At 40.5% G+C, this 18,038-nt stretch overlaps 1 protein-coding gene across 1 annotated transcript in view; it reads right to left on the reverse strand.

Moving 5' to 3' along the window:
* Window positions 1–18,038, reverse strand: part of SNX3 (sorting nexin 3) — a 50,456-nt gene that overhangs the window by 13,177 nt on the left and 19,241 nt on the right. The window lies entirely within an intron of this gene.

Below are 18,038 nucleotides of genomic sequence, written 5' to 3' on the forward strand. Positions count from 1 at the left end.
AAGTGTTGCATACAGTGTCTGTGGTCTTACCACTAGTAGGAAATTAACTCGTACTCAGTAGACCAAGCTCATAAACCCAGAGCTTTAAAAGCGAGGGCAAGAACTGAAAACATAACACCCAGTACTTGGAAGTTACACCAGAATGTAAGAAAATTTCTGGAGACTTTGTTCTTTATAAGATTGCAAAGGCTACTTGTTGCCACTTCAGTCAACTCCTAAATTTAAAAAAGAGTAAAAGAAAGATTTCTATTATCTTTTACTGGATTCCTTTTAAAGAAAAAATATGCTAGGCCTGGCGGGGTGGCTCACGTCTGTAATCCCAGCTCTTTGGGAGGCCGAGGTGGGAGGATCACGAGGTCAGGAGTTCAAGACCAGCAAGAGATCAGCCTGACCAATAGCCTGACCAATATGGTGAAACCCCGTCTCCACTAAAAATATAAAACTTAGCTGGGCATGGTGGCGGGAGCCTGTAATCCCAGCTACTTGGGAGGCTGAGGCAGGAGAACTGCTTGAACCTGGGAGGTGGAGGTGGCAGTGAGCCAAAGATCACTCCACTGCACTCCAGCCCGAGCCACAGCAAGACTCTGACTCAAAAAAAAAAAAAAAAAAAGATGTTACCAAATCCAATAAAAAATGGTTTATGACTAAAGACACTAAAGACTATTAGGAGTGGTATGAGACCAGTATTTTATAATTAAGAATAGATTTCAGGCCTGGCATGGTGGCTCATGCCTGTAATCCTAGTACTCTGGGAGGCTGAGGTGGGAGGACTGCTTGAGGCCAAGAGTTACCAGCCTGGGAAACATAAAAAGATTCCATCTATACAAAAAATAAAATAAATTTACTGGGCATGGTGGCATGTGCCTGTGGTCCTAACTACTTGGGAGGCTGAGGTAGAAGGATCTCTTGAACCTAGGAGTTCAAGACTGTAGTGAACTGTGATTGTACCACTGCACTCCAGCATGGGCAATGAACGAGACCCTCTCTCAAAAAAAAAAAAAAAAAAAAAAAAAAGAAGATAGATTTTATTTTATTTGAGACAGGATCTCACTCTAACCCAGGCTGGAGAGCAGCGGCATGATCACAGCAGGGTCAAGTGATTTCTCCCACCTCAACCCCCTGTGTAGCTCAGCGTACAGGCACATGCCTCACACCTGGCTAATTTTTGTACTTTTGGTAGAGACAGGGTTTCACCATGTTGCTCAGGCTGGTCTTGAACTCCTGAGTACAAGGAATCCACCTGTATTGGACTCCCAAAAAGCTGGGATTACAGGCATGAGCCACTGTGCCCAGCCAAAAAGATTTTAAAATGTGCAAAATATCAGAGTTTGTAGGTGACAGAAATGACTTAACACAATAACTAATGCCATACTCTACCAAAAATACTACTCAACACTATATATTCTCTTAGATTATATTCTGTCTGTTAATTCAGACCTTGAATTAATTAGCACAGAATTTGCATAGAACTGCAAAGTGTTTTACAACTGGAAGAAAAAAGTTAAGTGCCACCTGAAGGAAAGGCTGGCTTCCTACTGTGTATACAAGGACATCATCTTGTAATATTAACTCCTAAGAAAGTTCTACCTATTTGTTAAGCTTAATGCCACTGGTAAATAGCTGTCACTCAGCACAATAAAAGCTTTTTATTAAGGACCTTACATCCATTTTGTAGGGGTCTCAATTTTTTCCTAAGTGTATTAACTTCTCTATGTTGTATACCTTATAGCTTAGAATTCTCAACAGATGCTATTGGGCATAACAGTGTATAGGTTTCAAGCATGAAACCAAATCTCACAAGAGATTTAAAAGCACTTGAATTTTCTTTCCCAGGTAACCACAACATTTGTTCATTGTATTAATGACTAAGGAAATAATTGCACCTAACAAGACTCTTATTATACTAAAAGTCAAGCTTATATTTAAAGATGCTGGCTTGTTGTACAGAGGGTATTCTCATTCCCCACAGGGAATAAAATTAGGTCCCCTGGAGAGTAGAATAATTCCCAGAAAGAAAGCACTGGATTATTTCTCTCTAATTTCACCTATTGGCTTTTTAACCAAGTTCACCCTTCCGCATTAAAATATTAAGTCTTTGTAAGTGTCTTAAAGATAAAAAGGCCTTTACAGAGTTGAGTGTTTTCTGCAGGTGAGATTTTACATTCTGAATTCCCTCCTCTCAAATTACTTTACAAAGGGGATTAACTGCTCTCTTTATTCAAATACGTTAAGATCAAGCTTGTGAAAAGAGTCCCCTAAGAATTTTCATACTTCTGGGTACGGAAGTCTATAAAGTTAATCTCTGAAACAACATATCAAGCTTACAGGTACAATGTTGAGAGAAGAGTGCCAATTCAGCTCATTTTACCTTCCATTTTCCCTTTTGAACTTTTGACACAATCATGATTATATCTGATTCACTCTAATAGAAAGGGGAGGGGTGATGGGGGAAAAGTCCTTTCCCTTCTATGATTAGCTAATAGTTTGATAGTTTATATACTTAAAGAGGATCATGATTAGCTTAAGAAAGTTCTTTTAGTTTTCTTAACTGGTTATGATTTCTTTTTGCATGAGGACTTCTTTAGAGTTTAAAGTCACATCAAGAAATTCGAACATCACTTGCCCATTACATATGCAGTGGTTAACTTAGCTTGTTAAACATCTTTCTGATCATTACAAGGACTTGTAATTCAGCGTCACCGATTAAAATAAGTAAGTGGAAAATGTGGGGGTTTTTTGTTGTTGTTTGTTCACTGCCGAAACTCCTGTGATTGGTCACTTTCAACTTATTCAACTTTTATAAAATGACTGAAGGGAGGAGAGGTTTTTTTACCTACAGCTTCAGGAGGACTAAACTATTATTTACTGATCATCTATAAAAGGCACCATGCTAGATAAGGCAGAATCATTATTTATAATGATGAATAAGATGCAGACCTGGCCCTTATGAAACATATACCAACCAAGGAGGTTAGAAAATAAGCATATAAAAAGTTGAATTTTCATGGTTAAAAATACTACAAACTGGCTGGGCATGATGGCTCAAGCCTGTAATCCCTGTACTTTGGAAGGCTGAGGTGGGAGGATCACTTGAGGCCAGGAGTTTGAGAACAGGCTGGGCAACATAGTGAGACCCCCATCTCTATAAAAAATAAAAAATTAGTTGGGCAGGCTGTGCATGGTGGCTCACGCCTGTAATCCCAGCACTTTGGGAGGCCAAGGTGAGCGGATCATCTGAGGTCAGGAGTTCGCAAACAGCCTGGCCAACATGGTGAAACCCTGTCTATACTAAAAATACAAAAATCAGCCAGGCGTGGTGGCAGGTGCCTGTAAGCCCAGCTACTTGGGATGCTGAGGCAGAACTGCTTGAACCCGGGAGGTGGAGACTACAGTAAACCAAGATCGCGCCATTGCACTCTAGCCTGGGCAACAAGAGCGAAATTCTGCTTTAAAAAAAAAAAAAAAATTAGCTGCGCATGGTGGCACATGCCTGTAGTGGGAGGATAAGGTGTCAGGATGGCTTCGGCCTTCAAGACTGAGGCTGCATGAGCTGTGATCACATCACTCACTGCACTTCAGCCTGGGTGACAGAGGGAGACTGTCTCAAAAAAAAAAGGGGGGGGGGCATTTTGGTGAATACATTATCCATTACTGTATTAAATGCACATAACTTTTGAATGAACAATTTCAATGGGAATTAATCCTACAAATATTTCCACACATACAAAAATATTTCAGCATTGTTTGTAATAGGAAAAAAAAAAAAAAAGACCAGAAACAATAAATCTTACATTACAAGCTTACATTACACAGCCTTTTACAAACTCAGCCATAGGTTAACCTATGGCTTTTATAACTCAGCCATAGGTTAATCAGAAAAGCTGTCTAGAATGTATGACACATAAAAAGTCTCAGGCCGGGCGCGGTGGCTCATGCCTCAAATCCCAGCACTTTGAGAGGCCGAGGCAGGTGGCTCACTTGAGGTCAGGAGTTCAAGACCAGCCTGGCCAACACAGTGAAACCCCATCTCTACTAAAAATACAAACATTAGCTGGGCGAGGTGGCACGAGCCTATAATTTCTGCTACTCGGGAGGCTGTGGCAGGATAATCGCTTGAACCTGGGAGGCGGAGGTTGCAGTGAGGTAAGATCATGCCACTGCACTCCAGCTTGGGCAACACAGCAAGACTCCATCTCAAGAAGAAAAAAAAAAGTTTCAGAACAGTATATTCCGTAGCATAATACCATTTGCGTAATACAAAAAGGACGAAGGAATTGACAATTGATTTGGCCCGGATTCATTCATTCTTTCCCTTCCTTTTTTTTCCTTTCCTCAGTCTCTCTGCTTCCCCTCCCTCCCTGCCTTCCTTCCTTTAGAGACAGGGTCTCCCTAAGTTGCTCAGGCTGGTCTTGAATTCCTGGGCTCACGGGATCCTTCTACCTCAGCCTCCCAAAGTGCTGGGATTTGAGGTGTGAGCCACTGCATACAGCCAGCCAGGACTCTTTTTTGTTTTGTTTTTGAGACAGAGTTTCGCTCTTGTTGCCCATGCTAGAGTGCAATGGTGAGAGTGCAATGGCCTCAGCCAGGACTCTCTTAAGACAGAGCTAGCCATACTATAAGACAGTTGAAAATGGTGACAATGGTGTGAGCTAAATGCAGAGAAGAAGTAAGTACAGGGTATATTTAGTATATATTTCTTGAATATTCTAAAGCATAGGCAGTGGTGGGAAATAAAACTGAAAAGTTTAAACTGGACTCTAAATATAGGGCTAAGGTGCCTACCTGTGAGCACTGGGAGTTAATATGTTTGAATAGAAAAATGATAGCTTTGAACAGAAAAAATAGAACAGAGAAGTTACCACAGAAGGAGAAGCCACAGATGAGCTGCATGTAGGTTTAAGGTGTAGAATTAAGAACAGATGGCTCTAGTTGATTCTTAGGTTTATCTGCTTTGAAGTGTATGGACAAGAGTCAGACTACTGAGGCAAATTACAGCAAAAATCCCTTAAAGGTTTTATCTCAGATGTCACTTTAAATGCTCTAGATTTATCCAGAAAGAATGAATTCTGAAATTAAACGTAAATCAGGCTTAAATATTGTTAACTTACTTTAAGATGACTAAAACTTTTAAAATTTAAACAGCAAGATTTAGTATTCTCTCACCCTAATATTCACATTTTCCCCCAATTTTAAGAGAAGTTTCTTAGTATCAGGCTGAGTATAAAGTGGAAGCCATAGTTTTCTTCCTAGCTACTGTTCATTTTATTTCCTAACAGGTAAAACTGTCAAATACAACCATCTGTATGAAATAGTATTTGTAGGAAATACAAGAAATATGTTATTTGTGGGAAATAACAATAGATCAGCCAATATGGGCACAGTGATCACAGACAGGTAAGATGGGAGACAAGCAAAAGTAAAGTATAGCATGGGGCAAGAACCAAAAAGTAAGCCACAGCCTTCATCTATTTGTATAGGCATATATTAGAAAATGCTGAAGACAGTGAGTTTGAGTAACCCTGGACTACTTTAGACTTCAGTTTTGTTCATGGAGTTCAAAAGTTCTGCAAATCACGTTTCATCATATATCTGAAGCAAAGACAGAGGCTCAAATAATCTGGATGGCTCTCAAGGGTTCTATGTAAGAAACCCAATATTAACAGTTACTTAAAGCTATGTCAGGGCCCAAACTAACATTTAAAGAGCAGATAATTATATTATCTGCATCTCAAAAAAGTTAAGTTCGTTGCCTGGAATCCACTGAGTCTATAAAACTATCTTATTCCACACTCAAAATATGCCTTTGTTAATTGTTATTTGCCAAATGCTAATCTGTTACCACTACTTAGTAACATTTCTTTGGAAAACTATAAAATAGATTACCAATATTATCAAAGAAGACAGGAAAAAACAGAGGGTCTCGCTGTGTTGCCAAGGGTGGAGTACAGTGGCAAGATCCTAGCACACGACAGACACTTGGGCTGGAGGGATCCTCCCACCTCTGGTGGTTATTATTTTTTTTTTTTTGAGACAGAGTCTCGCCTTGTCACTCAGGCTGGAGTGCAATGGCGCAATCTCAGCATCTCAGCTCACTGCAACCTCTGCCTCCTGCCTCAGCCTTCCGCGTAGCTGGGATTACAGGCGCGCATCACCATGCCTGGCTAATTTTTTTGTATCTTTAGTAGAGATGGGATTTCACCATGTTGGCCAGGCTGGTCTTGAACTCCTGACCTTGTGATCCCCCCACCTCGACCTCCCAAAGTGCTGAGATTATCGGCGTGAGCCACTGCACATTTCAAAGGTTCTCTGGACTAAAAGCTTATTCTTCATTTAAATGACTTCTTCTCAGCCTTATTAAGAGTTCATCTAGGTTATAAACCATATCTGAAGGTCACAGGTAGACACCTTAGCCCCATATTTAGAGAGCAGTTTAAACTTTTCGGTTTTATTTCCCACCATTCCCTATGCTTTAGAATATTCAAGAATTATATACTGCACGTTGTTTCTTTAGTCATCTTTAACCTAGAAGAGTCGCCCCTGCCTTGTTGTCATTGAAGACATTGACAATAAAGAGTTCAGGCCAGCTATCTGAGCTACATTCTACATTTGGGTTTGTCTGTTTCCTCATGACCAGTTTTGTTATGCATTGTTGGCAGTAATGTTCCTAAACTGCAGGAATGTTGATGTTTTCTGAGGCATCACATCAGAAGGCATATAATGTCAGTTTGTCCCATGACTGGGTCACTTGGTAAGGAGAGGTCAGATTCCTCCAATAGTTATCTTTCCCCCACCTTTTAATACCTTTTTCTTGAACCAGCCCTTCATAATAAAATTTAGTGCCATTTAGAATTTGCCCAGCGAATTTGAACTTACAAAACTATCAGACCACAGAATAAACTCTGCTTCTTGGAGAATTCACATTTTTAGGTGAAGTTATTTATCTAACTTTAACCATTAGGAGACAGATTGCTTTACTGAAGGAAAGCCCCACTCCCTGCCAAATACAGTATTAATATACAGATGTATTCAGTATAGTATGTTCTCAATTTGTTGATTTAATAAACAGAATTAAAGAAGGGTTTATAGTCTACTTGGATATTTGTACTCTTCTGGAGAAATTCAGGGTAATGCTCAAGCTAGTAGGTATCTTGCTTTTCATTTGCAAGATGAGAATATATTTTGCTCAGCTCATGAAAAAGTGATGAAATAATTACAAGATCCTGGGACATTCAAAGAGCTAGAAAAGAACAAGACTAAAAACCTGAAGAGAATTGTTCAATGTTATTTTGTTGCTATTTGTATACACCAGGAACAAAACTGCAAAGTGATAAAATGTTAAAAGACACTTGTGTATGCCAGATACTAAACCAGCCATTTTCTACAAAAAGTATTACTAATCACACAGGGTAAGATCATCAGGAATGCAAATGGACATTATATACTAAGGAAAAGATTTTTGAAACCATGTTATAGAGGTCTAAAACAAGTGCTCCCTTCAAGTCTAAGCATAAGAAACTACCACATTATTAGTCTCCAAAAAGGTAGGTCTTATACACTTACACAGGCTGACCTATTAAAGTCAGCAGCTCACAGATACCCTATAGTTACCTGATTATCACTGATAGCCAAGCAGAAAACCAAGCCTCAAAATGTGATCACCTGAATATAGCTTAACAATAGATATTAGAAAAATGTTTACTAGGTGTTTCTAGTATTTCTTCAGATAGTGTCACGTGTACATTTGAAAAGAGACTGGCAACAACATCAAAAGTATACTCAATAGGCCATACTCTATTCAACCAATCCTAAGAGATGTAAATGGATGCCCCACTACAGTTCTCATTAAACAGCCGCATTTCTCCAAATATCTACATCTAGAGATAAAAGATAAACTGAGAAGTGCTTAAGCTATTACTTCTCCCTTCAGTACTTTTGATACCTGTTTTACCCAATCTGGAACAGCATGAATAACTAGAGATATGGTTTATAACCTAGATGAACTCTTAATAAGGCTGAGAAGAAGTCATTTAAATGAAGAATAAGCTTTTAGTCCCAAGAACCTTTGAAATGTAGATTGTCACTAAGCCAAAGTATTTAGTTTCTTTCTTTAAAAAATAAGGACATGGCCTTCCAGTGATACAATTCCTCGTTATTTTAAAAGAAGTATCCTTTATGGTATAATTTCCAAAACAGTAGAGAATAAATTATCTAGACTAGCTTAAATGCATAAACCAAGGAATTCCAGGTATTTTTCCTACATTGCCCATATTCTTCATTTGTGAATTAGCAACAAGACTCACTGGAGAGCTCACACAAGGTTTTCAATGAGTAATTTCCAATGAAACTGTGCAATAATAATTCTATTTTAAAGGAAAATTCATTCATAACAATTCATGAAGATTTACATAATCCTACAGGCTTATGCTGAAATAAAACTGTCTATTAATAGTCTAACACCTTTTTTGGACAATCTTTAAAATGCAAAACTATTTTCTGTATCTTCCCAACTTGTCCAATGCTAAGAAACACACTCAAGTGACACCAACTAGAGAATCTCATGCAACTGATCTAGGGTGGAATCTGGACATCAGCATTTTCAAATGATTCTCAAGTGCATCCAGGGTCAAGAACTGCTGCCCTAGGAGTTCGAGACCAGCCTGGCCAACATGGCGAAACCCTGTCTCTACTAAAAATACAAAAATTAGCCGGGCGTGGTGGCACACACCTGTAATTCCAGCAACTCGGGAGGCTGAGGCAGGAGAATCGCTTGAGACCAGGAGGCAGAGGTTGCAGTGAGCCAAGGTTGTTCCACTGCACTCCAACCTAGCTGACAGAGGGAATAACTGCTGCCCTAGACTTAACAAATGTGAAAGAGGGTAGGAACTTGAGAATTTGTACAACCACCATGTAATTCTGGTTTAGCAGGGACAGATATGGGCGATAATATTTTTACCTCTTTAAGGGTAGTGATTTGGAATACTGTGAGAATGGAGTGTAAAGTCAAGTAAAACTATGATGTGGAAGCCAGTTAAAGAATATTGGTTAAGAAGCTCTATTCAGTAAGTACTTGTAGTTTCTAAGCTTCTATATTTGGAGCATCGGGCAGCTATGGACCTACAGGGATCTCAAGACATCCTCCTCAAGGGTTATACTTACATTATATTTACAGTGTGAAGGGGGGATGGGGACAGGAGAGTGGAATACTCTTCCAAGATTCATTACATGTAGCATATACAACCACAATCACATAGCTCTTTGATGTTTGAATGAAAGGGTGGAGACCAGTATTTGAGTATCAGGGTAAAATTAAAATATATATAAAACATAAACATGTGACAGCTGGGTGCGGTGGCTCACGCTTGTAATCCCAGCACTTTGGGAGGCCGAGGCGGGTGGATCACCTGAGGTCAGGAGTTCAAAACCAGCCTGGCCAAAATGGCAAAACCCGTCTCTACCAAAAGTATAAAAATTAACCAGGCATGGGGGCATGTGCCTGTAGTTCCAGCTACTCGGAGGCTGAGGCAGGAGAATCGCGTGAACCCAGGAGGCGAAGGTTGTGGTAAGCCAAAATTGCACCACTGCACTCTAGCCTGGGCGACAGAGTGAGACTCTGTCACAAAAAACAAAACAAAACATATACATGTGAATATATTGAGTTTGCATGGTGGACTTATAAAAGATATCCTTACAATTAAAAAACATACATACTGGCTTGTAGATATTCCATTTCAGTATACAGCCTTTTAGATTTTTATATATACAAATCTTATTTTTATTAAATATATTATCAGCTTCTTATATCATTGACATGATTATATATAGACATCCCTGGGTGAGAGGCTATATAGTACAATGATTAAGCACACAGTTCTGGAATTAGAAAATCTGGTTTTAATCTGAATTCCTGCATTAACCAGCTATCTAACTCTGGGCAAAATGCTATGGATGAAAACTAGATGAAGCCTTGATACAGATCCAGGGAGTTTAAATATTTTCCTTAGGATAAACCTTAAAGGTGAAATTCCTAGGCCAAAGACTATAAATATTAAGTCTTCAAGTTGTCCTCCAGAAAGGCTACTTTGCTGTAAAATGAGAAGAACACTGCAGTAGTAGTAGTTACTTTACTTTAGTAGCCTACAATAAGCCATAACACTCAATATTTAAATATTGTTCTGTATCCTCTCTCACACTGGCGTGGCCATGTGACTGCCTTTGATCAAACATTTGTGAATTGGGGCCTGTCCTCTTGGAACATCTGCTCATAAAGACATTCTCTCTTGGGATCCTGTCACCGTTATTCTGTGAGAAGTCTAGCTCCCCCATGAAGCACTGAGGACCTGATCTACATTCCCATCTGAGCTCCCAGCTGGCAGCCAGCCATATGACTGAGTTATCTCGAAAATAAATCCTCCAGTCCCAGTCAAGTGTCCCTACAGATATCAAGTGGAATAGAGACAAGTCATGACTTCTAAGACCTGACCAAACTGTAGAACTGTAATGAAGCGAATGTTTAATTGTAACTGTTTTCGGTCACCAACTTTTAGGGTTTTTACATAGCAATAATCAACTGAAGCAATAACCTGACTTTGGTAGAGTTATGCTAAACAAGACGCAGATTATGAGAGGATAGTATTTCATCTCTAAAAACTTGGTAACTCAAAAGTATGTAGACTTGGGCCAGGTGCAGTGGCTCACACCTGTAATCCCAGCATGTTGGGATGCCACTTGAGGTCAGGAGATCACGACTAGCCTGCCCAATATGGTGAAACCCCGCTCTACTAAAAATACAAAATTAGCCAGGCATGGTGGCACACGCCTGTAGTCCCAGCTACTCGGGAGGCTGAGGCACAAGAATCGCTTGAACCTGGGAAGTGGAGGTTGCAGTGAGCTGATATCACGCACTGCACTCCAGCCTGGGCGACAGAGACTCCACCTTAAAAAAAAAAAGTATATAAGACTTGTTATTTAACTCTTTGCTCTTTACTTCTTTTCTAATTCCTTAATTAGCTTCTGATTATATTCTGAGTAGTTGAGGTTCCTCAGTAATACAGAAAAGTCAATTAATTCTGGATTATTCAGCAAGGAAAGAATTCCTTCATAATTTATAAATCTGATAAAATGAGCTAAAGTTTTTCTATGCTAAGGAAAGGTAAGATTCTAAATAAAAACTGTAATTTAAGACTGAGTTGCTCTCTACAATAAATAACTTAATAAACCTCTAAGAATAGTTGTATGAAACAGTTTTGGCCGGGCATGATGGCTCGTGCCTGTAATCCCAGCACTTTGGGAGGCTGAAGCAGAATGATTGCTTAAAGTCAGGAGTTCAATACCAAGCTGGCCAACATAGCAATACCCTGTCTCTCTCTACCTCTCTCTCTCTCTCTCTCTATATATATATATATACACAAAATAGTTTGCCACCTATATTATAAAAGAACAAAACTAACCTGTTTCTTCAAAGCTTGAAATATTACCTGGAAAACTATAAAAAACATGAAAATGAATGTTTAATAAGTCTAAATTCTCTAACACATGAGTGATACATATAGTAATAAACTCTTCCAGTCAGTGATTAGCTATAACAGCAACTAGACAATGACATTAAACACTATACGCATGCATGCTTTAAATTTGGAGATTGACAGTAGTGCCATTACAACACTTCACTCCTTTCGTAAAGCTCCACAAAGAATGTTTATTGTTCTAACAGCCTGACAGTACTCAAATCACTAACATAAAAATCTTATTAGAAATGGAAAGTAACTGTCTAAGAATCCCCCAAATAAACCATGGTTAAGAGGAGCTGCGACTTGCCATCAAAAGTTTCAATACATAATCAGGTCAGCACAATTTAAAATATTTTCTGGCTTCTTTAACTGTTAGGTATAATAAGCGTTTGAGGTGGAGCTGGAGAGCAGAATATTCTGGTTCTTTTCCTCATAATTTAAAGTTGGTTTCTAAGTACTTTGGCCACCTTTCTCTCTACCTTCCAATACCTTCCCCTCTACTCTGAGTTGCAGAGTTCGTAAGAAAAGGAAATCATTCCAGATCCTTTATCTCTAGCCCTCAAATCTTACTTGGAAGCATGGTAAGATTTTAAACCATGACATCTATCAATATTGATTATGACAGCTCATTAGCCATTAAAATGATGTTACTTAGAATGCTAATAAGTACACAGCATAAAAGGCATGAAGAAACTACCATGAGGCCAGGTGCGGTGGCTCACGCCTGTAATCCCAGCACTTTGGGAGGCCGAGGCAGGCAGATCAATCACCTGAGGTCAAGAGCTCAAGACCAGCCTGGCTAACATGGTGAAGCCCCATCTCTACTAAAAATACAAAAATTAGCCAGGCATGGCGGTGAGTGCCTGTAATCCAGCTACTCAGGAGTCTGAGGCAGGAGAATCACGTGAACAAGGGAGGCGGAGGTTGCAGTGAGCTGAAATTGCGCCACTGCACTCTAGCCTGGGGGACAAGAGTGAGACTCCGTTTCAAAAAAAAAGAATCTACCATGATAGGCTGGGTGCAGTGGCTCATGTCTGTAATCCTAGCACCCTGGAAGGCTGAGGTAGGCTGACTGCTTGAACTCAGAAGTTTGAGACCAGCCTTGGCAACAGAGCAAAACCCTATCTTTACTAAAAATACAAAATTAGCCAGGCATGGTGGCACACGCCTGTAGTCTCAGCTACTCGGGAGGCTGAAGTGGGAGATCACCTGAGCCCAGGAGGTCAAGGCTGAAGTGAGCTGAGATGGCATCACTGCACTCCAGCCTGGGCAACAGAGCAAGACTCTGCCTCCAAAAAAAAAAAAAAAAAAAAAAAAAGAATAAACTATAATGGATACCGGCCGGGCGCGGTGGCTCAAGCCTGTAATCCCAGCACTTTGGGAGGCCGAGACGGGCGGATCACGAGGTCAGGAGATCGAGACCATCCTGGCTAACCCGGTGAAACCCCATCTCTACTAAAAAATACAAATACAAAAATCTAGCCGGGCGAGGTGGCGGGTGCCTGTAGTCCCAGCTACTCGGGAGGCTGAGGCAGGAGAATGGCGTGAACCCGGGAGGCGGAGCTTGCAGTGAGCTGAGATCCGGCCACTGCACTCCAGCCTGGGCGACAGAGCGAAACTCCGCCTCAAAAAAAAAAAAAAAAAAAAAAAAAAAACCATAATGGATACCCCTCTTCCCCAAAAAGAATCTACCATGAACTAAGTACATGAACACTGTGTCCCTGCATTAGCTGATTTTATGACACAGTTAAGAATTATAAGAGGATACCCAAGCAGAGTAGGTGTCACAGTACAGACAAAAATAGGTCAGGAAAGAGAATTAAAGAGAAGGAATACCACTGGGGAGGTTTCTGTAAGAGAGTACACAATTTTTGGAGTACATTATGATAAAAACATGTATGTACAATGTTTCAGTCTCAGAGGCTTTAAAGCTAACAAAATTGTTCTAAGTATACTTTTTATAGCTACTTACACCATTATGTATCAAAAGCGTTTGTGAGAGCCAGGTACAGTGGCATGTGCCTGTAGTCCCAGCTACTAGAGAGCCTGAGGTAGGCGGATCCTTTGAGTCCAGGAATTTGAGACCAGCCTAGGCAACTCAGTGAAACCTCCAACTCAAACCCCCCTAAAAAAGAAAATTAAAAAAAAAAAAAAAAGTGTCCCAGTTTTGATGCTCATATTTGTGGATGAAGAGTTTAAAGTCTCTTATTTTTCCGCTCACCTAAGAAATTCCAGGTTTTATTCACTAAGGCTGTATCTTAGAGAAACACACAAGGTTCAAATAATTGGTGTATCACTTTTGTAGTGGAAGTTCTTGACATGTTGCATGAGGTGGGGGGAAAATGCAAACAAATAAATATTTGCTTTGTACCAATGATAAGAGCTAACCACAAACCCGTGACACCTTTTCTTTCTTTTTTTTTGGAGACAGAGTCTCACAGGTCACACAGGTTGGACTGCCATGTGCAATCTCGGTTCACTGAAACTTCCATCTCCTGGGTTCAAGCAGTTTTCCTACATCAGCCTCCCGAGTAGCTAGAATTACATGCATTTGCCCCCAAATCCTGCTAATTATTATTATTATTATTATTATTTTTGAGATGGAGTCTCACTCTGTCGCCCAGGATGGAGTACAGTGGCCGGATCTCAGCTCACTGCAAGCTCCACCTCCCGGGTTTACGCCATTCTCCTGCCTCAGCCTCCAGAGTAGCTGGGACTACAGGCGCCCGCCACCTCGCCCAGCTAGTTTTTTGTATTTTTTAGTAGAGACGGGGTTTCATCACATTGGCCAGGCTGTTCTTGAACTCCTGACCTCAAGTGATCCACTCGCCTCAGCCTCCCAAAGCGCTGGGATTACAGGCGTGAGCCACTGTCCCCAGCCCTTGATGCCTTTTCTGATTCCTAGAAGTAGCAGGGAAAAATGGATTAGTCAAGCAGACCCGGGATCAACTCCTCTTTCTGGAACTCATTAACAGTATGATCACGCCAAATTACCAAATTACTTTCCTTCTCTAATCTGAGTTTTACCATCTTTAAAATGAGCCAGGTGCAGTGGCTCATGTTTGTGATCCCAGCTACTCCGGAGGACTGCTTGAGGCCAAGAGTTCAAGACCAGCCTGGGCAACATAGCAAGACCCTGTCTCAAGAAAGAAAAGAAAAGAAAGCAAAAGAAAGGAAATGAAAGGAAAGGAAAAGGAAAAGAAAAGAAAGAAAATACTGTTAATTACCTTAATAATTAAGTAGAAACTATTATTATACATTCTTCTCACATATTGTCACAAGTTATCACTTACCGAATACTTAATATAGGGCAAATATTATGCCTTAAGTCACATTTACTCCCCTGAAGTTTTATTTTATGGTTGAAGACATTCAAAAGAGAAGAATTAAGCAACTTGTTCAAGGTCACATTTCCATTAACAAGAGAGAGGATTCTTGCACAGGTTCAACTTTAAAGTCCATGCTCTAAAGTCATACTATGGTTATAGTACCTGACCCAAAGCAGATATTAAATAAAGCTTTAAAACTCTACTAAATGAGCATTTAATGACTACCTTGACAACTACTATGTTCAAGGGGCCTGGGAATATTTGATTAAGAGGCTTCTAAAAACATTTAAACACTGCACAAAAGTGTTTCTGAGCACCCATAAATTAAGAGTAAAAGCATAATAACGTAAAGAAAAACATAACATGAATAAGACCATTTCTCTTAAAAATATGAGAACCCAAAAGAAAGCTATAAAATAAAAAGGTAAAGGGGGAACTGCTGGAATAGTAGAGTGAGAAGTTCAACAGAGCCTGTCTCCAAAATTAAATGAAAAAACTAGACAAACATGTCAAACCACCATATCAGAACTCTGGAAAGTGGGCACAGGTGTATAACAAATTGAAAAGTGATCATTCAAGAAAAACTACTCAACTCAGTTAAGAAGAGCAGAAGTCTGTGTGTGGGTTTTTTTGTTTTTGTTTTTGAAAAGGAGTCTCGCTCTTGTTGCCCAGGCTGGAGTGCAGTGGTGCAATTTCAGCTCATGGCAACCTCTGCCTTGTGGGTTCAAGCGATTCTTCTGCCTCAGCCTCCCGAATAGCTGGGATTACGGGCACTTGCCACCACGCCTAGCTAATTTTTGTATTTTCAGTAGATATGGAGTTTCACCATGTTAGCCAGGCTGGTCTCAAAATCCTGACCTCAGGTGATCCACCTGCCTCGGCCTCCCAGAGTGTTGAGATTACAGGCATGAGCCACCGTGCCCAGCCAGAAGTCTGTGTGTTTTAACCTAGGGCTATTGTTACCATGTTCCACCAGCTCTATCAATGGTAGTTCTACCAGGATGGGGCAAGCTGTGAAAACCAACACCATCACTGCTGGAGGGGGGCCACTGGTTAGGAGTAGAATATAGAAAAGTCCCAAATGCGGGACTATTGTTGAAACCAACAGCAATATTGGCAGCAAACAGTTGGGGAAGGCTAATATTGCAGCAACCCAAGGTTGCAATATTGGGGGCAAGCAACAAACCAGCAGACTTACCAGAAGAATTACATAGCCATGGTGGGCCTTGATTAGCTCCCAGGTATCTGTGGAGGTCTGAGGGTCTGTGTGATGTCAGGCTCGGTGGCTAACGCCTGTAATCCTAGCACTTTGGGAGTCTGAGGCGGGTGGATCACGAGGTCAGGAGTATGAGACCAGCCTGGCCAACAAGGTGAAACCCTGTCTCTACTAAAACTACAAAAAATTAGCTGGGTATGGTGGCACATGCCTATAATCCCAGCTACTTGGGAGGCTGAGGCAGAAGAATCTCTTGAACCCAGGAGGCGGAGGCTGCAGTGAGCCAAGATCACGCCACTGCACTCGAGCCTGAGCGACAGAGCAAGACTCCGTCTCAAAAAAAAAAGTATGTGTGCTTACACAAAGCTGTATGCATGCTCAGCTGGAAAGGACCCTAGTCATAGAAACATCCATGGCTCAATGACACCTTTAACAGACACAGGACAGCCATGGACATGAGAAGATGGCATGAAGTAAAAGCTGGGGCAAACTTGTAAACTGCCTGAACTTTGACTTTGTTTTCCAAATTGCATTGGCAAAAAGCAGAAGCTAGTCAGGTGCAGTGGCTCACGCCTGTAATCCCAGCACTTTGGAAGGCGAAGGTGGGAGGACTGCTTAAGGCTAGGAGTTCAAGATCAACCTGGCCAACAGAGCAAGACCCTGTCTCTTAAAAAAAGAAAAAGGCTGAAGCCTCACTGGCTCCAGTAGCTACGCATAACCTTTGACCAGTCATTTCTGACCACTAAGATAAACTGACAAACTGACTCAGGGTGACCCTTAGAAAATCTGGCAAAAAAAAAAATTGATCTCTGCTATCACCACCTCATACTACAGACTTAATGCAGGCAACTCCCTAAAAAAAAATAGCAACAACCACCTCCCTTTGGGGAGGGGCAGGAGGCAATCTAACTCAGAGTCTCTACAATGTATTATCTAAAACGTTCAGTTTAACAAAAAATTATGAGACATGCAAAGAAACTGGAAAGTGTGAGCCATAGACAGGATAAAAAGTCAGAAACTGTCTCTGGGGAGGTTCAGCTGTTCAGCTGTCCAGGATTTCCAAGCAGCTATCAATATGTTCAAATTAAAGGAAACCATGCTTAAAGAACTGAAAGAAAAGCATGATGACAATGATTCAAGGAATAGAGAATCTCAACAAAAAGATTATAAAAAAAAAACACTGAATTGGACCTCTACAGCTGAAAAGTATAATAGCTGAAACGAAAAATTAACTGAAGGGGATCAACAGTGGATTCAAACTGGCAGACAAAAGCATCAGCAAACTTGAAGACACATCAAGAAATTGTCCAATCTGAAAAGCAGAAAGAAAGAAAAAAATAAGAATGAACAGAGTCTCAGGGACCTGTAGGATACCAACAAGCCTATCAACACACATGTAATGGGAGTTCCATGATAACAGAAACAATAAATAATGGCTGAAAACTTAAAAAATTTTACTAAACCCTTAATCTATACATCCAAGAAGCTCAATGAACTCTAAGTAGGATAAACACAAAGAGATCCCCACCCAACAATCACAGTAAAACTGTTAAAAGCCAAAGAAAAGCAAAATCTTGAATTTAGTGGCAAGAGAAATCTACTCATCAATACAGGGGATCCATAGTAAGATTAACAGCTGACTTCTCACCAGAAACAATGGAGACAAGGAAGCAGCAGCATATTCAGAGTGCTCAAAGAAAAAAAGAAAATCAACAAAGAATTCCCCATCCAGTGTGGTAGGCTGAATTCCAAGACGGTGCCTAAAATTGCCACCACTTGGCATACACACCTCCCTGAGAATGTGAGAAAGGCCTATGAATGTGATGGATGTCACTTCCATAATTAGGTTACATTACATGGCAAAGGTGAAGGGATTTTACAGATATTAAACTCCCTAATCAGTTTGACTTTGACTTCACCGAGTTTTTTTGTGAGTAGTCTTGACTTAATCAGGTGAGCCCCTTAAAAAGGGGCTTTAGTCTTCAC

This window comes from Chlorocebus sabaeus, chromosome 13, assembly GCF_047675955.1.
Source record: "Chlorocebus sabaeus isolate Y175 chromosome 13, mChlSab1.0.hap1, whole genome shotgun sequence".
Taxonomy (NCBI): domain Eukaryota; kingdom Metazoa; phylum Chordata; class Mammalia; order Primates; family Cercopithecidae; genus Chlorocebus; species Chlorocebus sabaeus.